The following is a 24,806-nucleotide window of genomic DNA, read 5'->3' as shown; positions in this document are numbered from 1 at the left end:
CTCCTCATCTAAGGTGTCATCTTGGAAGCAGTGAGGCTAGGCCTGAGCTGCCAGGGCCTTGATCAGGCCCCGGAACTGTGAGAAATAAATACCTGGACTTTGTAAGTTACTCAGTCTCAGACGTTCCATTATAGCAGCACAAACTGGACTAAGCCATGTGGGTAGTGCGATTTAAAAATAAATTTTAGGGGCCGGGCGCGGTGGCTCAAGCCTGTAATCCCAGCACTTTGGGAGGCCGAGACGGGTGGATCAGGAGGTCAGGAGATCGAGACCATCCTGGCTAACACAGTGAAACCCCGTCTCTACTAAAAAATACAAAAAACTAGCCGGGTGAGTTGGTGGGCGCCTGTAGTCCCAGCTATTCGGGAGGCTGAGGCAGGAGAATGGCGTGAACCCGGGAGGCAGAGCTTGCAGTGAACTGAGATCCAGCCACTGCACCCCAGCCTGGGTGACAGAGCAAGACTCCATCTCAAAAAATAAATAAATAAATAAATAAATAAGTATATATATATAAATAAATTTTAAAACATTGTTTTCATTTGATGGTTTCAAAAGTATATCCTACTTTCCTGCTTCTCTGACTTGTTTGTTTTTACCATCTATTATTATTGTCGCTTTTACACAAATGCACTTTTAGACTAACTCCTTAACTCTGAACATCACTACATCCCCCTCTATTTCTAAAAATAACAAAAGTGATTTCTATTTCTTGAGCACCTACCAAGTGCCAGGCTCCGTGCTGGGTTCTATTTTCTTTAGAACATCTATTTCATTATTACTTAACTCAACAATTATCTACTTTACACATTATAAGCCAAACTCTTTTCTATACTCTATGTGGTTTAATTCAACATATAGTCACCACAACCTCGGAAAGTAGATATTTAATTACACAGGTGAACAAACTGAGATTTATTAAGAAACTAGAACAAGGTCTCACTGTGATTCCAACCAGACTTGTCTTATTGTTATTACAAATGATACTTTCTCTCATGATAGACATCTGTATAGTTTACCTAGCTGGAATTGCTACACACATTTTGTTTGGTGTTTTGATTTTTTAATTATATTGTGTATATATTTCCATGTAGCACATAGTAATTTACATAATTATGGTAACATTGTTACACCCAATTATCTACTTCAATTCAGCTAATTTCCTCTTGGTACACATTGATTGAGTGTTTTTGTGCCAGATTCTGTCAAAGGCCAAGGAGATAAAAATAATTGAGATAAGGTTCCTACCCCCAAACTTTCATCTAGCCAGGAGACATACAATATGTGAAAAGATAAGCATAATGCAACGTGATACATGCATTTCTCAATGGTTGCATATTTGAGTTATTGCTAACTTGGCTGTTACCAATAACGTTAGTACTGCCAGGCGCGGTGGCTCACGCCTGTAATCCCAGCACTTTGGGAGGCCGAGGCGGGCGGATCACGTCGTCAGGAGATGGAGACCATCCTGGCTAACACGGTGCAACCCCATCTCTACTAAAAATACAAAAAAATAATTAGCCGGGCCCGGTGGTGGGCGCCTGTAGTCCCAGCTATTCGGGAGGCTGAGGCAGGAGAATGGCGTGAACCCGGGAGGCGGAGCTTGCAGTGAGCCGAGATCGCACCACTGCACTCCAGCCTGGGCGACAGAGTGAGACTCCGTCTCAAAAAAAAAAAAAAAAAAATAGTGTTAGTACAAATATTTTCACCATGCCGCTGGATTATAGTTTCCAAAGTGCACTAAGAAGCCAAAGTATGGGGACAATTGCCCTGCTTCCATTATGACAGCCAGGCTGCTTTCCAGGGTGCCTGACCAAGCTCATTTCTCAGTATCCAGTGCCTGGAAAGAGGATGGTCACACCTGCCCTTTACCTCACAAAGAGGTTATGAAGCTTCACATAATCTATAAATAAACGTGGTTACTGCTGATATGTAAAGTGTTAGTATCCTTTGAGTACTTGTTTAGCAAAGTGTGGGTTATATGTTCATGCCTATATACATTCGTATCAATCCCTATGCATTTTGGGTGTAAACCTGTATCATCTCTTTACATTTATTATTTTCAGATTTCATCATCTCTTATAAAACAAAGTTCCTTTTCATTGTGTATAAACGTTTTTAATAATGTTATTTTGTTAAGCTTAACTATGATGTCTCTGATTATATTATTTTATCTCCAGTAAGCAAAAATGAACATCTCCACTGTTGAGATGAACGAATTTTTTCATTAAAAAACCCCTGCTATTCGCGATTGGCCTTGCTCGTGATTAGAGCGTAGTGTGTGCAGAGTGTAAATGTGAGAGCAGGCCCTGATTCTTCAGTACTTCCTCTCCCACGTTTCACTATTCCAGGCTTATGATATCTTACATTTTTAGAACTTTGGATTTCTTTCTGTACTTGATTCCCATGCTCTGAATGTAACATTTCCATAGAGATAATTATTGTTGTATAATACATTCTTTTTTTTTTTTTTTTTTTTTTGAGATGGAGTCTCACTCTGTCACCCGGGCTGGAGTACAGTGGCATGATCTCAGTTCACTGCAACCTCTGCCTCCTGGGTTCAAGTGATTCTTCTGCCTCAGCCTCCTGAATAGCTGGGATTACAGGTATGCGCCACCACACCCAGCTAATTTTTATATTTTTACTAGAGATGGGGTTTCACCATATTGGCCAGGCTGATCTCCAGCTCCTGACCTCGTGATCCGCCTGCCTCAGCCTCCCAAAATGCTGGGATTACAGGCATGAGCCACCGCGCCCGACCTGTGGTGCAATACATGCTAAACCTGTTGCCAATGCCCCTTCATTACCTCATTTGACAGAGTAAGTGGTCAACCCTCCCAGGAGAGCATCAAGGACCTGGGAGAGCTTCAGGTCTGCAGAACCAATCCAGGAACTGCCGGGCTGCTCCACGGACCCACTTCTACTGCCACAAGCATCCTATATTCTCTTCCTGACAGCCCCTGATGCCTGCCCGCCTGCTTGTGTGTGTTGCTGCCACCTCTGCATTTCTCCAGCCCTCTGTCTGTCTGGTGGCCTGGTCTAGTGGCCCCAGCTGTCCAGGTCCCCACTGCTGTGGCCATGATCGTGCTTTGTGCAGGAGGTGCAGCTGTCATCCCTGCAGCCACAGCAAGCCTGCCCACTCAGGCTCAGGCAGAAGGGGAGCAGCACCCCCATTCTTCCTGCTGGATCACACCGCAGCTCTTCTCTCTTCCTAGGATGGAGGTGGGAGGGCTTGGGGAAGACTCCTCCATGATAGTCCCCCATGTCCAAACTAAGGGGCAGCTCTTTCAGTTACCATCCTCTACAAGAAGTTGCTTTAAGCTCCAAGAAGCAAAGGTGGAATGTATTTTCATACCACCAGACATCAAAAGTGCTCTTTCCCACTGCTGATGGCTCCGTTCTTCAAGTCAAGGGCACATCTTTAGGGTGTTCCTGGGAGTATCAGAGTCCTGCTACCAGAGTCCTCTTCACAGGTGTTCTCAGAAGTCCTGAGTTCCCTTATGCCTCCTTACCGCAGAGGCCTCTGAGGGGATGCAGAGGAGGCCCCTGGCAAGCTTGCCCAGGGCCTTGCTAGATTTTCACCCCAGGGAAACCTGCTCTTGAAGACTCTGCAACATCCCAGTGACCACCAGCAACCCATCTCTGATAGTGGTGACAATCTCCAGGCCCGCACTAGCAGGCCTGGGCCTTCTCCCTCTCTCATTGCCCTTACCTGAGACTCTTGCTGCTGACTGTTTCACTGCCTCACTCCCAGGTTTCAGTCACTACTTCTGATCTTCCAAGTGCAAGGAAAACAGATATCCATCCTTGTTAGAAATGGGGAGAAGACTAGAGATTTTTAAGAAAAATCTATGACCATAATGACCATCATTTATAAACAACAGCACTTTTAAAAATCAGATATTTGGTTGGTCAACAGTAAAGAAAATAAAAAATGGCCCATAAAGTTTAGATGAATGTTTATCCCGCCTACAAGGAAAATGCATGAGCATATAGAAGTACTGTGACACAAAGTCCATTTGAGAGGCTAAAAGACCAAAGAAAAGTGTCCAAGAGCTGAAAATCTGCAGCCACCTGCCGGATTCAAATGCCAGCTCTGCCACTTGACAAGCTACAGGACTGTAAGAGGTTACTTAACTTCTTTATACCTCAATTTTCGTCAACTGCAAAATGGAGTTGATAGTAATAATGCCCAGCTTAAATGGTTTTTGTGAAGACTAAGTTAGCTGATCCATATAAAGCATTTGGAGGCAGGCTGCCCGCAGTAAATCCTATATAAGTGCTTGCTATTATATTTTTATCAATATTTCAACAATTATGATTATTTAGTTCATGGGCTCTGTGACATTTATTTTGATTGTTAAGATCATTTTGCTTATTTCTTGTTATCTGTGAAGTCTTGAATAGCTGAAGTTACTGAATAGTTCACTTCTATATAGGAGAGATAATATAAATGCTTCATTAATGCACTCCTGATGGAATGAAGACAGTTGATCTTATTCTTTCTTTTTGGTATAATTTTAAAAGATATATACACACACATGGACATGTATACATGCATATGCATACCACACATGCATTCATTTGTGCAAAATAACCAATGGAGATTTAATGTCACTGTTAACTGCAAAACACACTCTACTGAGAGTATTAAAAAAAAATGATGCGGCTGGGCGTGGTGGCTCAAGCCTGTAATCCCAGCACTTTGGGAGGCAGAGACGGGCGGATCACGAGGTCAAGAGATCGAGACCATCCTGGCTAACACGGTGAAACCCCATCTCTACTAAAAAATACAAAAACTAGCCGGGTGAGGTGGCGGGCACTTGTAGTCCCAGCTACTCGGGAGGCTGAGGCAGGAGCATGGCATAAACCCAGGAGGCGGAGCTTGCAGTGAGCTGAGATCCGGCCATTGTACTCCAGCCTGGGTGGCAGAGCGAGACTCCGTCTCAAAAAAAAAAAAAAAATGATGCTTACAAACTGAGATAGGTTGTCTTGATTGGACTCTGGTCACCCTGTTTAGGAAACAATGTAATTGTACAAGCTATGGTCTTCTCCACTAAGTTCAAGGACTCAGGAAATTGTGTACTAGGTTTCCTGAGACAAAGCACCACTTTAATCAAATAATTAGTTATTTTGGTGTTTTTAAAGCACAGCCCACAACAAACCATTATTTACTATGCACCTAATGTATGCAAAGTAGCAAAAGAAATAGAATTTGCTATTATTTTTTTTTAAAGTTGAATTATTTCTGGTGCCAGAACTAATTATTTAGTTATAATCACTTTAGCATTGCTGCTACGTATATACTTTTATTAATTATCTATCTGATATAAATGTCTTCAAATATGGTCATTAATGGAATAATGCCCACCTGGAAAATGTTTGCTAAAAACAATAAATGATAGGATTTTTAAATCCATCAAAGTCTGCCAAATACTAGCACTTTCACTTGTGTCTTTGCTCCTACTAAATAAATAACACTTATTATATTAGAATCCTTTAAGTTAACCATTTTATCTTGGTAGTTGTCAACTCTGAGAGAGCAAATCTGTAGAGCTCTAATTCTGCAACAAAGGCAAGTTTGTGATTTTTGAAATGGGGAAGATTAGAATCTGCCCTCTTCAGGCTTAAAACAGAGGATCCTAAATCAGGCTCCTCTTTCCTGGTGGACAGAGGTGGGGAAAGGCATGATTACATAGACCAGCTTGGCTGGATCTGTTTTCTTTCATTCAGGCTTCAAAGTACTGGTCATGCCAAGTTTCATGTGGAAGGACGGTAGAGCCCGATAAACCCGCCCTTGGCAGTCCTGAGAGAGATGGGCTGGTGCCTCCCTGACTAGGCCTGTGGTCAGTGCTTTAAGTATCTTGCTCTGCACTGATCTCGTCCTTTGTTTTAACCTAGAGATTTACAACTCAACAAATGTCATCATCAGTGTTCCCCGGATGAGAAAAATCAGTGGCTTACGTGTTCATAGCTATTTGAACAGGAAAAAAAATGGGCTTTGAATTTTTCCTCCAAAATATTGTCACCCCTGAAACACATCTGAAAGCCTGGTTTTGAAACCCGCGGTAGCAGAGCCTACATGTTAGTGACTTGAGGAGGACAGGGAGGTTGGGTGGTTCCACTCTGCATGCGAATCCTCTGAATTATACTTTTTTTACTCTGCTATTTCAACAGTCCACTTGACATTAATGCCTACTAATTTGGGTACATGTGGGTCTAGATCCTTTAAATGAAGAAAAAATCAAAAGCATGAAAAAGTGAAAACAAATTTAAATTTTGCAATTCAAGGTGCAATAAAACACAACCATATCCTTTAAACATTGAATTACATGGTAAGTCTCCGGTTAAAATGGAAACTGAAAGATTAATAAACTATACTATTGAGAAAGTAATCCTTTTTTTTTTTTTTTTTTTTGAGACAGAGTCTCGCTCTGCCGCCCAGGCTGGAGTGCAGTGGCCGGATCTCAGCTCACTGCAAGCTCCGCCTCCCGGGTTCACGCCATTCTCCTGCCTCAGCCTCCCGAGTAGTTGGGACTACAGGCGCCCGCCACCGCGCCCGGCTAGTTTTTTGTATTTTTTAGTAGAGACGGGGTTTCACCGTGTTAGCCAGGATGGTCTCGATCTCCTGACCTCGTGATCCGCCCGTCTCGGCCTCCCAAAGTGCTGGGATTACAGGCTTGAGCCACCGCGCCCGGCCAGTAATCCATTTTTAAAGTTCAACTAATTCAAAACAGCATACATTTACTAAAAGCCTTAACTATAGTCCTGTCCTAAGTATAATTAAGTAAATAATAGAATAAACCCAAAGCTTGATACTGTTTATATGGCTTGGAAGTAACTCCCAAGTACCTCTGAGCCCCATGGATAGGAGCCTTGTCCTGAGTAAGTCCCTTCATTTGTCTCGGTGTTAATTCTTCTAACTGTAAAATGAAAATTCTTTCCTCATGGAAAAATTCCCCTCTCTTCCTGTTTCCTTATAAGGCCCCTTGAATCTATTACCTTCTACTCCTCCTTACATTCCTCCAGCATTAAATAAGGTGTTTAAACACAAGGTGAGTCATTTTCTTTCTTTTTTTTTTTTTTTTGGAAATGGAGTTTTTTGCTCTTTTCACCCAGGCTGGAGTGCAGTGGCATGATCTCGGCTCACTGCAACCTCTGCCTCCCAGGTTCAAGCGATTCTCCTGCCTCAGCCTCCCAAGTAGCTGGGATTACAGGCATGTGCCACCACGCCCGGCTAATTTTGTATTTTTAGTAGAGACAGGGTTTCGCTCTGTTGGACAGGCTCAGGTAATCCACCACCTCGGCCTCCCAAAGTGCTGGGATTACAGGCGTGAGCCACCGCGCCCAGCCAGGTGAGTCATTTTCTAAGTTGAAAATTCATTCTAATTGTATTTATTGTCAACATAACTATGTAAAATCTGCCTAATTCCTCAAAAGTCAGTTTCAACAATGCATTTGAAGGCAGATCCTTTCTCTGCCCATCACCGACTAAATTCCTTAGCTTTTGGGCCTAGGAAAATGACATGAAAATCCAGCACGATGACGTCATGCCACAAGAAGGTTAATGTAAGAGAACCTCTAGCAAGTGAGACTGCCAGGTGGGCCCCTCCAGGACTCTCTGCTCTGAACTCAGTACACACAGCTCCTAAAAAGAGGAAACTGACGCCGGAGTGGTTGAAGAGCCAGAGGAAGTCTAACATTTAGGATACTGAAATTCAGATCTCCCTTCCATAGTCCAATTAACATAGACTTCAAAGTCTGCATGATGGACTTAGAAGTGAATGCAGGTTGAGCCTTAGACTAGCATAAAGTAGGGAGCAACATCCCAAATTATGGTAAACACTGAAAATATAGTAAATGTGCCTTAGACTTTGACTCCATTTATTTATAATTAGCAAGAAACAGATTCCTTTAATGATTCCAAGGTGTTAAAAAGTGTTACAAAAAATTATTTCTGAAGCACCTCATTCAGACAGACAGAAAAGGGTGGAAGGGCATTAGGGGCTGGAATGGTGCCCACTCACCCTGGCTGCCAGGCACAGGGCACATTCTCGTAAACATCTCCCCTTTCCCTTGTTGGGAAGACACAGGGTTGGATGAAATGATTTCTAAAGTCTGTTTAATAAAATTGGTCAAATTTTGCAATTTCCACATCTTTGGTCATGAGAAAAATGAAGTCACTAAGAAAATGATAGCCTTTAAGATGTTCAATTAATCCGTCTCAGAGACAGAAAAGCTTTGACAAAAAACATAAAAACAATTTTGGTGCCCTGGAGGCATCAAAAATTAGGTACCACCAATATTTGCTGGACATGATTAAACACTTCAAATTTTTTCATTAGAAGTTGATGTTTTTCCTATTTTTACTCTTAGTAGGTACTAGTTAAAATTCTACTTTTATGACGAAATGCTATTTGGAGTAGAACATGTGTTCTTTAATGCCTTTAAGTATCTTATTAGAGATCGTTTTATAATTTCCTCATAGGAACATGATTCAAAGTCTACTGCATTTAAATAATTATTTGCCCTACACACACAACAAAAGCATTAGGTGGGCATTAGTATAAATTCCATACAAAATGTCACTTCTTTGAAGCCATCTGAATCTCCCTGAGACTATTTCCTAAAAGCCTGACCTATGGCTTTAAAACGGAGGAGGGGAAAAATGCCAGTTGCAACCTCGTGGCTCTCATTAAGGGGTCACTGTCAGAAATTGGTTGAGGAGAAGGAGAAGGAGGGGTAATTTCCCTTTAAAATGGAGAGGAGCTTCTTTTCGAAAGGAAATTCACTGAGGAAGTTGTTTTAAAACAAATAAATGTTCAGGATGAAGCCAGCAAAAGGTGTGAAGGGGCCCGCTTTGATTTTCCAATTTGTGTATTTGGGCTCAGACAAGGACAACATTTTATGCACATATTAATCGAATGCAAATACGCCTCCCGTGAGGACAGAGGTATTTGACGCTAAGTATTGTCAACAGAAAGGTTTTTGGTGTATTTTTTAATCCCATCAAGGTGCCTATGGAGGGGGCAGTACTGGGGGAGGTGGGACGTCCCTGTGCCTGGGAATGGAGTCCAGGCTGGACTTCCAGATGGGTCCAGAGCAAGTCATTTACGGAATTATCTCCACATCAATGAGTTTTCGGAAAGGTGTAAACATCTCCTTCCAAGTCTTCAGGTGACTGTGTTTATTTAGCCCCCTCCTCCTCTCCCCCAGGAGCTCTGGTTCTTCAACTCAAGTGGGCATCCATCACCTGGGGGGCTTGTGACAACAGTTTTCGAGGCCCCACCCCACCTGAGGCCACAGCTCTGTGGGGCCAAGGATGTGCATTTCTCACAAGTCTCCAGGTGACGCTGGTCCAAGACCACACCTTGAGACCCGCTGCTGTTAAAGCATCGGTGTTGATCCTCAGATGCTCCAAAACTTTGCTTGTTCCTACAAAGGGGGACAGCAAACTGAAACTTTTACTACATATTGGATAAAGAAGTTGTGCTCACTGGACACCAACAGGAAGCTTGTTTCCAAAGGCTTATTAAGCTGTGCAGGGTGAAACCTATCATGAGGTGACGGTGGGCGAAGTCTTGGAGGTGAAGGGAATCTATCTTTTCAAGCCCAAGTGCTGGTTTCTTGTCTTTTTTGTACAGAAAGGTATTCAAACACAGATTATACCATGCAGTTAGCTGTGGACACACCTAGAGAAACCCGAGTTGCTTTTCATTTATTCATCCATCGTTCACTCATTCAAAAACATGTATTAAACGCCTCCTGTGTGCAGGTGCTGTTCTGGGCTCTTAGGAAACGTGGGTGAACAGTGGACTCCTTGGCCCTGTTAGGTGGGAGAAACAGTGAAGAGGCCTAAGATTTAGGTGCCATGGTCTGGAAGGAGGTGACCTGTGCAATGACAAAGCCAGGAAGGTGGGAGAAGGGTCCAGAAGTGGGCAGCGTGGGGCAGCTGAGAAGGGGATGGGGGCTGGTGGCAGGTGAGCCAAGGTGAGGTGGTGGGGAGGGAGGGGGCTCTTACCAGAAAGCGGTCCCAATCCAGACCCCAAGAGATGGATCTTGGATCTCACGCAAGAAAAAATCCAGGGCGAGCTCAGACAGTACAGTGAAAGCAAGTTTATTAAAAAGGAAAGAATAAAAAAATGGCTACTCCATAGGCAGAGCAACCCCGAGGGCTGCTTGTTGCTCGTTTTTATGGTTATTACTTGATGATATGCTAAACAAGGAGTGGATTATTCATGCTTCCCCTTTTTAGACCATAAACTGTCATGGCGCTGGTGGGAGTGTAGCACTGAGTACTATCAGAGGTCGCTCTTAGCGCCATCTTGGTTTGGGTGGGATTTGGCTGCTCCTCTACTGCAAACAGTTTTATCGGCAAGGTCTTTATGACCTGTGTCTTGTGCTGACCTCTTATCTCATCCCGTGACTTAGAATGTCTAACTTACTGGGAATGCAGCAGGTCTCAGCCTTATTTTACCAAGCCTCTACTCAAGATGGAGTCTCTCTGGTTCAAATGCCTCTGACAGAGCCTCTGACTGAAGAATGCTCCCCACAAAGGGGCCCTCGAGGGCAGAGGGCCTGCCCTGGACCCTGACTCCATCCTCAGGAAGCAGTAGGGAGGTCGGAGGGGTGAGCAGGGAGGACAGGAGGATGAAGGAGCCTGATGCTGTGCTGAGAGGAGGCAGGTGTGCACAGGTGGGCACAGAGTGGTGATGGGGACCTGGACTTGTCCAGGTGGGAGGGGCTGTGGCCCAGACCAGGGGCTTCGGGGACAGGGATGAGAAGCAGGAGGATGCTGGATACAGTTCTGAGGAAGAACTGTTTTGCTCTTATTGGGATTCCATGGCCTCGGCCTTCATCCTTGTCTAGAGGGGTTGGTGCCAACTGTACCTCTGCAGGAGGGGTGTGGGCTGAACCCAAGGCTCCCTAGTGCAGCATTGTCCTGGCCTGAGCTTCTGCCACAGTCTGACTGGAACAGCACTAGGCCATTTATCTGTTTTCATGGTAGGTGTCCCTGACGCTACCAGCTCACGCTACATTTGTCAGTGGGTCGCCTGGACGGGTTCCTCGGCCATCTCCTTCCCTTCAGGTCACTTGTCTTTTATGCCAGCAGCCTGCACCCCTCACCCACACAGTTTCTCCATTTCCCCTAAGTCAGTGGCCACTTGGACCTGCCCCCCGAGACACTGGGTCAGGCTAGTGCTCAGGACAGACGCCAGCACACCATCCATTGGTTAAGTACACACTTTAGGATGGCGTCTTTCATGCGGGCAGTGAGAAGCTTGTCACTGGGACCCCAGCAAGGTTCAGCACAGATAGACGGCTCCGTCCCTAATTCCCAGGGACTGTCCTGAAATTCTCCATAGTCTGCCATCGAAAAGGAGACATGGGATGTCCCCCTTATGTGGCCAGGCTGCCTTGCAGCCCCCAACCACCCAGCTGAGGCGGGGGGGTGTGGCCCACTCTTCATTACTGGTGCCACAGAGGTGCTGCCTCAGGGCAAAGTGGCCTGTGATAGATGCCATTTCACTCATCTCAACCCAGCGGAGGACAATGCTCTCCATCTGTGTCCCATAGACAGAGAAGTCACTCCATGACCGACTCTCTCCCCTTCTGTCTGAACCCACTTCTCAGCACGTGTGTGTGTCTGTGTGTGCACATGTGTGTAATGTGTGTCTGTGTGTGCTCATGTGTGCATGTGATTTTGTGTATGCTCATGTGTGTCTGTGTACGTGTGTGTATCTGTGTGTCTTTGTGCATGCTCCCAAATGTCTGTGTGTACTTATGTGTCCGCTTGTGTGTATGTACATGTTTGTATGTTTGGGGGGGCAGAGGAACAAGTGTGTGGTGCTGAGCTGTGTCAGGGGCCAATATAGTTTACAATAATGACATATTGGTTTTTTATCTTTCTTAGAAATTTGTGGATCTCCCATTAGCATCTTTTAATCTGTGAACACAATTAAGGGGAAATGGTTTACCTGCGTTGTATATTTGGGGCCATGTCATCACCAGCTCCCCCTGGGTGTACCATGTGCTCACCTGCAAGGGTGGCTGACGGGTCCAACATCACAGTCATGGTCTCTGTCACCTGTTGAGTGTGCTGAGGGATCTGTTTCACACAAACAGATCCCCTTAACCTCAAAGCCACCCCAAGGCATGGGTACCGAAGCCTGACTCACAGATGAGCAAACCTCAGCCCCAAGAAGGGAAGCCCCCGACCCAGGCCCTGCACCCAGGCCCTGGCCCTCCACATGTGGTCACAGCCCCTGGCCCCACCAGGCCCTTCACTGGTGATGCCCACGCCTCCCTGGCCAGGCTGCTGCCACTTGCTCAGGAGGGCAATGTCTCCAGTGTTCTCACAGAACTGGCTGGAGAAAGCTTTGGGGTGACCCCAAACTCCCTCCACCGAACCCGTGAGCCTGCCTGCACCTCGTCTGTCCTGCTGGCTGGGGCTGGGGAGTGGGGGGTGGTCGTTAGGGGTGGGAAAGACGGTCTTCCTTCCCCAGGGTCCTGCTGGCTGAGGGGGTTGTTGTGGGATGTGGAGGAGAGGCTCTTCCTCCTCCAGGGTCCTGTTGTCTGGGGTGGGAGGGCGCTCGTGAGGGGGTGGGGGAAGAGGGTGTTCCTTCCCCAGAGGGGTTGGGGGGTCTGGGGGGAGGTATGAGGGGTGGGGAGAGAGTTTTCCTCCCCAAGGGTCCTGCTGGCTGGGGAGGGTGGGTATTAAGGGGTCGGGGAAAGGGCCTTCCTCCCATGGAATCCTTGCCTCAAAAGGGTCTTTCTTCTCTGGATATCGAGTTTCTCGGTTTTAAAACTCAAGGGATGAATCTAGGGGATCCCCAAGGATTCACACAGCCTGGGGTGCCTCTGTTCATTCGTGCTGGTTACCCAGGGCAGGCATCTGGGGACCAGCATATGTTTTGGGGGTAAGCGTTTTTTGGGTGCAGAGGCCCCGCCCGCCGCCCGCGCCGCTTCCTCTCTCCGGCTCTAGAGGGCGCCCTGGCACAAGGAGCCGCCTCGCCCAGGCTGCTGGTGCAGGTTTCAAGGCTCATGCTCTATCCCTGGGACCTTGGACGACCAAAAGCTGCGTAAATTTTTCACATGCATTCATGTGAAAGAAAACTGACTTCTAAAAAGCGTTATTAGAATTTGCAACTTTATGTTCACAAAGTTGCCAATTCTCAAAATTTTTCCGGAACTACAGACTTTCAGTATAAATGTATAGTGATATTTCCTGCCACTAATAATGGCTCTGTTGTCAGACGAATGGAGGACATCAAATACAGAAACACTAAAGACTCCACAAATTCAACTTGTTAGCAGTAACACGAATAGTTGCCACCTGTTCCAGCAGGATCTGCTGCAGTGCCCTTCCTGTCTTCATCAGCAGGAAAACTCTTCTGGCTGGGCTTCTTTCCATATGCCTTTTTGTATGACCTTTCAAGATTTGTGACAGCCTAAGACACACACACACACACACACACACACACGTGTATCATATTTTCGATCAGGATATTTTTACAGAAAAATATTTTTTCCCCCCAGGACAGTCTCTCTCTGTTGCCCAGGCTGGAGTGCAGTAGTGTGATCTCAGCTCACTGCAGCCTCCACCTTCCAGGTTCAAGCGATTCTCCTGCCTCAGCCTCCCGAGTAGCTGGACTACAGGTGTGTACCACTGCGCCCTAATTTTTGTATTTTTAGTAGACACGGGGTTTCACCATGTTGGCCAGGCTGGTCTCGAACTCCTGACCTCAGGTGATCCACCCGCCTCAGCCTCCCAAAGTGCTGGGATTACAGGCGTGAGCCACCATGCCCAGCTGGAAAGATTTTTTAAATACTGTGTTTTCCCATGCATTCAATAAATTGTGGTTCCCTATGACAGTGGCTAGGGGTGAGGTCATGGAGCTCCGTGTGTCTGTGTGCCCACACCTACTCCTAGACAAGAGCACGGACGAGCTGATTGTAAAAACACACCTTTCCCAAAGTGCAGTGCTATCGACATCGAGGCCTCTGGGCTGCATCACAAAAAACAACGTGCCACAAACTGGCCATTCTTTCCCATGCTCACTAAGGACACAGAATAAGAACAATTACCGAGAAGAGAAAGGCTTTCATGAGAAAGAGAGAAATGAAGAACCAGGAGAGATCATCCAAAGCTCATACCAACGCTGCTGAAAAGGAAATTGTCTTTCCAAGTACAGCGGCACCGCGAAACTCAACCAAGTGACCGGCTCAACACAGCGGCAGCCTCTGCCGGGGCTCTGGGTGACAGAAATTCCCTGCCTCCTTCAGCTCGGCCACCATGAGCTCCTCCCCAGGGCTCTGCTCTGTCCTCGGCTTTCCCTTCTCAAGCAGCGCTCTGGATTTCCGTAGCCTGGCAACGAGGTTATGGGGTGGTGGTTGGGGGAAAGAACCCTGAGCTGGTGGTTTGTCAAAGGCACTTGGAAACCCAGCCAAAGGAGTCCTGGCTGGGAGTTATGGAAAGTACAGAGACATCACAGGACAAACATTTTCTGCATGATTTTGTCTTTATTTTGCCTTGTCTTTCTCCCACTGGCACCTGTATTAATCTCTTCTTGAGGTTAGCAAATACGCTTATTTTTAAATTGAGATACATAATTCATATACCATAAAAATCTCTCTTTATACAATTCAGTGGTTTTTAGTATTTTTCCAAGGTTATGCAGCTGTCTTCGCAACCAATTTTAGAACATTTTCACTGCCCCTGTACACAACCCAGTACCCATTAGCAGTCACTCCCCATTTCCCTGTTGTTGGCCTCTGGCAACCACTAATCTCCTTTCTGGCTCCATAGATGTTATGGGCTGAAACTGTGTCCCCCAAAATTCATATGTTGAAGCCCCAGCTCCCCATACCTCAGAATGTGACTGTAGTTGGAGACGGGGACTTCAAAGAAGTGATTAAGTTAAAATAAGGTTGTATGGGTGGGCCCTGATCCAAACTAACTGGTGTCTTTATAAGAAGAGGGCACTAGAACACCAAGAGACCCGGGCACAGAGGGTCGACCATGTGAGGACACAGTGAGAAGGCGGCCATCTGCAAGCCAAAGAGGGAGGCCTCACCAGGTGTCAACTCTGCCAACACCTTGATCTCAGACTTCCAACCTTCAGAACTGTGAGATGATAAATTTGTTACTTAACCCACTGTCTGTGGCACTTGGTTATGGTAGCTCTGGTGGATGAACGCGATAGATTTTCCTCTTCCAGATGCTTCACATAAATAGTCATACAATGTGTGGTCTTCTGCATCCGGTGTCTTTCACTTAGAATAACATTTTCAAATTTCATCATGTTGTGCATATATGTATGTATTTCATTCCTTTTTATGGCTGAATAATGTTCCATTGTGTGGACAGACCACATTTTGATTATCCACTTATCAATTGGCAGACATTTGGACTGTTTTCACTCTTTGACTATTATGAATAATACTGCTATGAAAATCATATATAAAGTTTTTTGTGAACATATATTTTCAGTTTTCTTGGGTAACTGATTCCACATAGAAGGGGAATTTCTGGGTCATGTGATAACTCTATGTTTAACTTCTTAGGAAACTACCAAATTGTTTCCCAAAGCGCCTGCAGTACTTCACATTCCCACCAGCAACATATAAGGGCTCCAATTTATCCATATCGTAGCCAACACTTGTAATTGACCATCTTTTTTATTATAGGCTTTCTCGTGAGTGTGAAGTGGTATCTCGTTGTGGTCAAGGTATTCTTTGAAATCAACAATGATTAACATAGCAGCTTCTTTTTCTGCCTCATCTTCCAATACTTGTATTTTTCACAAACATCAGGAACATAATCACTAGTCGTGTGGCCCATTACTGAATATGATATAATGATTTTATACTTCAGCCATATTTGCATCACTGAACTTGTGTTAACTGTGCATGTGTGTTTTTGTGTATGTTTGCTGTACATGCAGATGCGCATGGGCAGGCATCTGCATGTATGTTTGTGCATGTCTGTGCATGCATGCACTCGTGTATGTGAGCATGCTTGTGTGTATGTGTGCTTTGTGCATTTGTGCATGTGCACGTTTGTGCATGTATGTGCATTTTATGTGTGCGTGTGTGTTTGTACATGTTTTTCGTGTGTACACATTTGTGCATGTGAGCGTATATACATTTTGTGTGTGCAGATGTGTTTGTACTTTTTTGTGTGTGCACATTTGTGCATGTGTGAATGTGTGTGGGTTTTGTGTGTACATGTGTGTTTGTACTTTTTTGTGTCCACATTTGTGCATGTGTGAGCGTGTGTGCATTTTGTGTGTATGTGTGTGTTTGTACTTTTTGTGTGTGCACACTTGTGCATGCGTGAGTGTGTGTGCATATGTGCATGTGTGTTTGTGCATCTTTTGCGTGTTCACATTTGTACATGTGTGACTCTGCATTTTGTGTGTACAGGTGTGTACATTTTTGTGTGTGCACATTTGTGCATGTGTGTATATGTTTGTATGTGCATGCATGTGTGCACATGCTTGCGTATGTTTGTGCAGGCATGTGTTTGTGCATGTGCGTGTGTGCACTTGTGCCTGTGTACTCTCCTCCCACATAACTAGATCTCCTGGTCACGAGTAACTGTTCCTTTGACCATCCTCTTCCATTACCAAGCTGCCAAATCACGGGTGCCTAACTGGCGTCAGGTGCTTCTGAAACAGTGCTCTTCCAGAAGAGCCTAGAAAGCTCACTCTGACGACGGCCCCCAAGCTGCTCCCCTTAACGACTTCCAGAACTCTGGGGTGAAGATAAAATGAATTCATATTCTGTCTGAACCCCCGGTCCTCAACACAGCTCTCGTACTCCCTTTCTTTCTGAGACGGAATCTCGCTCTGTCACCCTGGAGTGCAATGACTCCTTTTTTTTTTTTTTTTTTTTTTTTTTTGAGATGGAATCTCGTTCTGTCACCCAGGCTGGAGTGCAGTGGTGTGATCTCAGCTCACAGCAACCTCTGCCTCCCAGGTTCAAGCAATTCTCCTGCCTCAGACTCCGGAGTAGCTGGGATTACAGGTGCGTGCTGTCATGCTCAGATAATTTTTTTTTTTTTTTGTATTTTTAGTAGAGATAAGGGTTAACCCATTGGCCAGGCTGGTCTCAAACTCCTGACCTCAAGTGATATGCCCACCTGGGCCTCCCAAAGTACTGGGATTACAGGTGTGACCCACTGCACCCGGCCAGCTCTTGTACTTCCTATTCAGCCTCCTGAGACGTAGTTCCATTAGAAATTCCCTCACATCTTCCCAAGGTCATCAGCCCTCTATGATCTGCTGCCACTAAACTCCACTCTCTCTAGCCTTGTCTCCCATTCCCTGAAGCTCAATTTCATGCCCAGAAGGCCCGGCTCATAGTCCGTAGAGTTCTTTCATAGCTCCCTTCACGGTCAGCACCTTCATACCTTTTAGCTGTGCTCAGACAGCCCCTCTCGGTGAGAGCTTTGCTGGGCACCTTATTAAAATTACAGCCTTCACCCCCACCACCATCCTCTCTCTGCACTGCTTTATTCTTCTCCATACTGCTGATTACATTCTAACAAACTGTTTATATACATGATTTACTTCTATACAATTCCAAATATAGCTTTAGAAATAACTAACTTATCCAGCTGGCTTCCTGGCTGTCTCCCTCCACCGGACCCAAGTTCCGCTGGCCAGGGCTGCTTCGCCGTCATGTTCTCTGCTTACATCCCTGCTGCCCGGACCGCTGCCTGGCACACCGGAGGCACTCAATCGGTGTTTGTTGAATTGAACGTGTGTAACACTGGTCAGAGGAGGAAGGAGTAACAGATGAGCTGATAAAAACCATGGTCACTCTAATGATCATTTTAACCTCAATAAGGGTGAAAAATGAGAGGCAATAGCTTCAAGTTCAAGGCATCTTCGAGAAATGCACTTTGAACATCTTAAATAAAATCGTGTTAAACTGATAAAACAATATATAGTTGAAATGTTTTTATGTCAACTTGACTCTATGCTCTTGAAGCAATTATTCAGAGTGTCTGAGTTCTCAGTGAACATCTTTCTAACCAGTCTTGGACTTTTCCACAGTAACAAAAATAGAAGAGCTTCAGAACACCAGGGCGGGGGCAGGGGAGCACAACCTGTCTGAGCTTCCATGTCTTTGCAGGAACGTGGGGAAAACCATGCCTCACAAGGCTGTGCTGAGGATCAAATGTAATCATGTAAAAAGAAGCTGTGAAATGTACAGTGCTAAGCAAACCTTGTTATTCTCACTACGACTACTTCCAGCCTCATCTCCACACTACTAGGGGTGAGAAGGGATTTTGTGTAAGGACCGAGCACCTAGCCAGCAGAGAAGTCATTTCCAGAGATGGTGTCCTCTGAGACTGCAGGTCTTTGCGGGATAACAGCAACTGTCTTCCTGAGCTGTCCTGCAAAGGCGATGTCCATGGGGCCCAAGAGCTCAAAGTCCCACCAACCCCCTGAGGCCACAATGGCAGCAGCCCCTCAGCCCCAGCCTTTCTGGAGAGCTCTGCTATTTGCTGTTCAAATACAGAATTCCTAGCTCCTGAATTATTTTGTTTGGACCATCTCCTTGGGTGCATTTGCCCAGCTGCGCTGAATGGTGTTGTGGGGTCTACAGGAGAGCAAGCGTGAAGACCAGCCACAGCGGCAGCCCGAGGTTGGGGCTGGGGCGGATGGTGAAGGGTGAGGATGGAGCTGACAACCCACCAAGGAACATGGAGCTGAAGGGCCTCTGCACACTGGAACACCTGTTCTCAGTCTTTGTCCACTCAGCCAGATGGTGCTAGGTCCCTCCTGCCTCTGCACCTGGGGGATCAGAGAGAAACGGCATTGAGCCTGGGAGCCTAACCGGGAGGCCAATGGGGGAATGCAGACCATGGAAACACCCAGCACCCTGGAGGAAGATACACCCTAGAATGGGGCTGACGAAGAGGGAACTGAGGAGTCCACCAGAACCATGAGCTGTCAGCCCACAGCAGACGAAAAGACAGCGCTGTCTACCGGCAGCCTTCAGCATGCTAAGGCAAGGAAGAGACACTTGAAAAGTCGCATCTGCCGAAAACCCAAGGATCCATGGAGCTGAAGAAAGAGGAGGGTCCAAGTGGGGCCAGAAATAAAGAGACCTGCGCTCAATCATCCCTCAAAGGAAGTTCACCCATTTCTTAGAAAAAAGGGACCTTATGTTACGTTCATTCTTTCAAACCTACTTCCTGGGAGCCTCTGTATTTCTTCATGAAACAAGCTTAAAGAGAAGCTCCCCCAGTGCACACCAATACATTATATATTGTTATATCTTTGGATATTTAGATTCACATTAACTGAGAAGTAAAACTACTCATAGGTCACAGGTCACAGTGTGGGCTTCATCACTTCCAGGCTTTGTATTGTCATGTTAGCGTCCTGAGTTGAGGCCAAACTGAATCCTTTGAGGCTATGAGACCATAACAGGCAACTGCATAGAGACCCTGGTGCCCAGAGAATGAGCAGAGCCATGAGCAGCCCCCCTCCAGAGCTCTATCTTCACAGGCCTCGCTCTGGCCTGTGCACTGCACCTGTGCCTGACTCACAGGTTCCTGAGGGCCAAGATGTGTTACAGGAAAACTGTGCACACAGGCGTCTTATCGCCTCGTTTAAAAAGTATGTTTCTCCTTTTCTCTGGACCGATGCTAAATCAGATCGATTCATTAATATCTTGGTTATAGTCTTGTGTCACATAAAATGTTTATTTCCCCCATGGAATGTAAAATACCCAGAGAGCATTCCTCTCTGGCTCATACTCATACTGATCATTCCTTCTGCTATGATTTGAATGTGTGCCCCAAAGTTCACATGCTGGACGCTTCGTCCCCAGTGCAACAGTGTGGGGACTGTGGTCTTTAAGAGGTGACTGGGTCGTGAGGGCTCTGCTCAGTGAATGGATGAAGGCTGTTATCACAGGAGGGGTTCTCTGGGGATTGGGCTGGGCTCTCCCTCTTTTTTTCTCTCTCTCTCTTCCATGCTCTCTTGCCCTTCTGCTTTCCACCATGGGATGACGCAGCACAAAGGTCCTTGCCAGATGCTGGCAGCTGAATATTGGACCTCCTAGTCTTCAGAGCCGTGAGAAATAAATTTATTTTATTTATAAATTACCCAGCCTGTGGTATTTATTCTATAATAGCAGCACAAAGAGTTGAAGACACCACTCAAGGGGAGTTAGCTGTATTTTACTTAAAGCCTAAGTCTTTAGGAACAAGGTTACTCAGGAAGAGATAACACATTCAGCAGTGGTGCATTCAGGGAATAAGCTCCCAAAGCACCTGTCAGGAGAAAAATCACCCTTGGACAAGCAACACCTGATGGCATTGTATGGGCAGTCCAGCATGAGATGACTGCAGAGGCTCTAATCTAAACATGTGCTACATCTTGGCTGTGGTCTCCGGGATGAGTGAGGCTGGTGGTCAACATCTTGAGGGGTGCTTTTATGGCATTAGTGGGATCTCATGCAGATGCCAATTCCCCGACTGCTTCACGCTTCTGCTGCCGTAGGACCAGTCCCAGGGGATGACAGAGCCCCTTTTGCAGACTTGTTCACTTGAGGCTGCCATAGCAGTTGCCAGCACTGTCCTGTGGGAGAGTGGCGGCTCACTTACAGTGTTTGTCAATTTCTGTGGGGATTTGAAGCTTCCATGTGAATCAACTGGCTCAGGAAATTTCCAAAAAGCTCACACACAGTTCTGCCCCCGTAGGATGAGCAGCTCCCACACAGGCGGCACCACCAGGGCACAAGGTGTGCTCTTCACCCGGCCCAACGTCTCTGTGAACCTGGACACGCTACAGCTTCATGCTCGGGGAGACTTCTCTGGAGAGGTCAGTCTGCACCGCACAGCCTCAGGTAAGCTCTTTGAGCCTCACCTCTCTGAGGATGTGTGAGGCGGGCCTGTGCCCTGACCATTCCCTAAATGGCGACCAAGAGCAGCGTGGGCATAGGCAGGACTTCCAGCAGGGCACTTGCTGATATAAAGGGAGGCAGGAGCACGTTCAGCAGCCTGGTCCGCAGGGGTGGTCTGGCCATTGCTGTCTCACGTCCCGTGAAGGCAGGGTCTGCTCTTTGCAGAACCCCAGAGAAAAAGAAAACCATTCCCTCTCACTTCATGGCTCGCAGCCCCATCCCCCCATCTTCAATCCACGCCCCAACCCCACCACCACCCATCTCCAGCCCATCTCTGCCCCGCCAAGCTCAGACCCAGCGAGAGCTCGTGGTCCCTCCTGTTTGTGGTCTTGGTTTTCTTCCCAGGGGTCCATGGTCCCTTCTCTCTGGATGAGGCTCACTCTGTGCTCCAAGAACTGTCTGCCCCCCGGGACTGTGTCTGCCCCTTGGCCCCCAGCGCAGCAGTAGCTGACCGTGGCATGGGAAGCATCCAGGTACCAGGAACTACACACAGCTGGGTAGGAGGGGTGCTGCCCCCGGCACTCGGCAAACCCCTCAGAGACAAGGCTACTTGGATTATAGCAATATTATGTAACTGCTGAGCAAGCTGAGACAACGACTTTTCAACTTTTCAGTACTTCTGTTTTGTGCACTATTAACTAATACTCAATTTTTAATACCGGTTGTATTTGCTGGAAGAAAATAATATTAGTAAAGAGACAGCTATTAGGAACATTATGAGTATTATGCTATTTTCCTGTGATTGAATACTAAATATTCCCTGGCTTCTGTAGCTAACGTTTCTGAAGGAAACGTACGTATCCACATGAATGTGTATTTGTACATTTTAGGCTTAGGAACTGAGTTTCTGACATCATATGGTTATCTTTTTAATTGCTGGAGACTCTCAGAAGCTGCGCCCTGAGAGGATTTCAGCCTTCACGTCACATCATGACTTTCTCTCCTCTTTAGCACTGGCTGCGGGTTCTGAGTTAATGGAATGCCACCGTCTTTAAATTCCCTGGAGGTTTCCGTGGCAGCGCAAGGCCAGAGCTCCAAGACCCAGTTGTACGCCTGGTGAGAGTGTGCCTGAGAAACCACTACGGCTTTGAAAGGGATTTCTCTGAAACGATGAAAGTCAATCTCCCCCTTTTGGAAACATTTGCAAAACGAATTTCTTGCTCCACCCACTGCACGTAGGACACATGCTCTCACCAGGAGGAACCGTGCAGCTAAGGGCCCTTTGTCCTACCCAGGGCTGCATGACAACCTGTAGACCCTCCTGGCTTGGGCTCGGTACAAGCTATGCTAGAAATGTAGGGAGGAAACTGGCAGCTGTCTGCGGCAAGGAGAAGGTGGGGTGGGAGGGGAGGAAAGAATGAGGACCAGAGGAATATGGGGGACAAGTGTGGGCTGCGTCATTTGTTCCTAAGCAATTCGCTCTTCCAAGGTCCTAATCTCTTTTCCTAGAGGATTAGCATAAGCTAGCTTTCACAGCAGCCCTTTGTGTTCTAAAATAAAAGCTGATGACTTATTATTGGAATTTCTTCCTAGCTTCATTTTAGGCAGGTGCTGTTTTAATTTCCTGGTGGTGGGGTGAATGGCAAGGAACTCGGCACTGGTGGACGGACTTAGCAGTCACCTGTATCTCCTCCACTTCTGCAATGTACGTAAGGACAACCGCAGCCGCCCCCTCACACGCGAAAGAAAGCTGCGTGTTCCCAAAGGAAGATGGTGTTATTATCAATTTTGTTTGTCACTTCCAAATTCAACATTTTCTTGCTAATCTTTCAAGCCTTTTATGTTTTTGTTTTAGAGGTAAGCTTTGTAAATAGTGCTGTCTGTTTATCCGTATTTGCAGTCCAATCCTTGAGCCGCCAAGGCACCCCTCCCTGGCTAGCAGGCTCATTCTTGCATCATAACTCCTACCTCTGTGGCTCAGTCCATGCTCCCGGGGCCAGGGGAGGCCACGCCAGCTCAGACCTCACCTCCCCAGAGTTACTTTATTTCTAGATATGGGTAGCCTTTGCAAATTGTTCACCTTTTGCTCCTTGATGAAACAATCCAAAATGTCAGTAGATTACAAAAGGAAGCCATAGCACCATCGAAATACCTTCTGCATATTCTAAATAGGAAACAGAAATTGTGCCTCTCGTCATATCTGGGCTTATCCTCTGAGAGTGTCTGTAACTGGAGAGGTACGGATTTGGAACTTACGTGTTTAGGAAATGATGAGGCTGTGCTCCTTCTTCGGTGAAACCAACTCTCCTTCCTGCTTAGCCCTGAACCTGGGGAGGGATAAAGGTGAACATGGTGGGAATCTGAACTGCCACCTCCACTCCGGGCACATTCATCAGAGCAGTGTTTTCCAAAGCTCAAGTCTGAAACCATTAGTGGTTCATGTCATCAATTTAGTGAGTATGGCTGACAATTTTTTAAAGGAATAGAAGAGATAATAATGTAATAGATTCTATACGATATGGACTAGAATAGAAGAAATTGAATTTCACATAGAGTGAGTAGAGTTTCCTTAAATTTTTTGTTTCAGATCCACTCACATACATACACACTTGATCACAATTACGTGTATTTCTTACTGGAGGTCAGGCAACCAAAGTCTGGAAGCCACTGTATTTTAGGAAGGAAAAGGAAAGGCAAACCTTCGTCCCAGGGAAGCAGATGAGGATAGAGGAAGCAGCAGTCAGGCCCTGGGGGGCTCCAGAAGTGCTGGGGTTGCCTCCACAGTTCGTGTGGTCTGAGCACCCACCTTTGGAAATACAGTGAGGAGGAAGGGAGGAGACTAGGAGGGAGATTTCGATCTGCACGTGCCAGGTGGAGGCTTGGAGACCATGCCACCTTAGGCCAAGGGGCAGAGGTCACAGCCCACGCCTTCTCCCAGAGTGGGATGAGGTGGTCCTGACCATCACTACTCAGAAGAGCTCTTGCGGCGCCCACACAGGAGAGGCCAGCGCAGAATGTGGGTCGGGGCTGCCTGCCCTGAGACCAGAGCCCCAGGAGCAGGGCCTGCCCACTGTGTTGCCATGGCAGCCTGAGGTGCTTGGCCATCTCCACACGATAGGATCCTATTCTTCCTTCCTCCATGATGGAAACCACCTGCTCTGCAGGGGCCTGGGTAATGCTCCAAGCCCTGAATTTCACCCCACGGGGAGGGTGGGAGCAGAATGGAAGCCCCCTGCCCAGGGCAGACACTGGCGGACCCACCTGGCTTACCGACCTGTGCTCATCAGCAGGCAAAGCTCAGCACTGCCTCTTTTCCTGTGACATGAGGGTTTTGTTTCAAGGACCAGGAGGGGAAGGACAGTCATGTTCTCTCTGAGACAGCCTGTACCTTGCAGAATGGGCCGCAGATTCGGGACCGGGCCTCCCACACCTCAATGATGATGGAAGGAGATAAAATAAAATAAAATATAAGCACACTGCTCACCCCAAGGGCACATCTGCAGTTCCTCCTACTGCAGGAGGACAAAAAAGCCACAAAAGCCAGCCTGCCAGCAGCCCTGGAGACACGGGCATTGGGGGCCCAGCTCCTGATGAAGACTCCGTGTCTCCACTCAGAGCCTGCCTCATCTTTTTTTTTTTTTTTTTTTTTTTTTTTTTTTTTTTTTTTGAGACAGAGTCTTGCTCTGTCACCCATGCTAGAGTGCTGTGGTGCAATCTCAGCTCACTGCAACCTCCACCTCCTGAATTCAAGCAATTCTCCTGCCTCAGCCTCCTGAGTAGCTGGGATTACAGGTGTGTGTGTGTGTGTTTTTGTTTTTGTTTTTTTCGTATTTTTAGTAGAGATGAGGTTTCACCATGTTGGTCAGGCTAGTCTCAAACTCCTGACCTCATGATCCACCCGCCTTGGCCTCCCAGAGTGCTGGGATTACCGGCCTGAG

At 46.7% G+C, this 24,806-nt stretch overlaps 2 long non-coding RNA genes across 2 annotated transcripts; both read right to left on the bottom strand.

The window, feature by feature from the left end:
* Nucleotides 1-13,285: 13,285 nt before the first annotated feature.
* Nucleotides 13,286-14,511, bottom strand: LOC139363265 (uncharacterized). The gene is made up of 2 exons (XR_011623243.1): nucleotides 14,086-14,511; nucleotides 13,286-13,448 (listed from the first exon to the last, which is right to left on the bottom strand). It is a non-coding gene; the product is annotated as an uncharacterized lncRNA (long non-coding RNA).
* Nucleotides 14,512-17,506: 2,995 nt separating this feature from the next.
* Nucleotides 17,507-24,422, bottom strand: LOC139363266 (uncharacterized). The gene is made up of 4 exons (XR_011623244.1): nucleotides 23,568-24,422; nucleotides 23,125-23,195; nucleotides 18,708-18,806; nucleotides 17,507-17,775 (listed from the first exon to the last, which is right to left on the bottom strand). It is a non-coding gene; the product is annotated as an uncharacterized lncRNA (long non-coding RNA).
* Nucleotides 24,423-24,806: the final 384 nt, after the last annotated feature.

Source organism: Macaca nemestrina, chromosome 5 (assembly GCF_043159975.1).
Source record: "Macaca nemestrina isolate mMacNem1 chromosome 5, mMacNem.hap1, whole genome shotgun sequence".
In the NCBI taxonomy this organism is placed as follows: Eukaryota; Metazoa; Chordata; class Mammalia; order Primates; family Cercopithecidae; genus Macaca; species Macaca nemestrina.
This window is presented reverse-complemented; position numbering and strand designations above follow the sequence as displayed.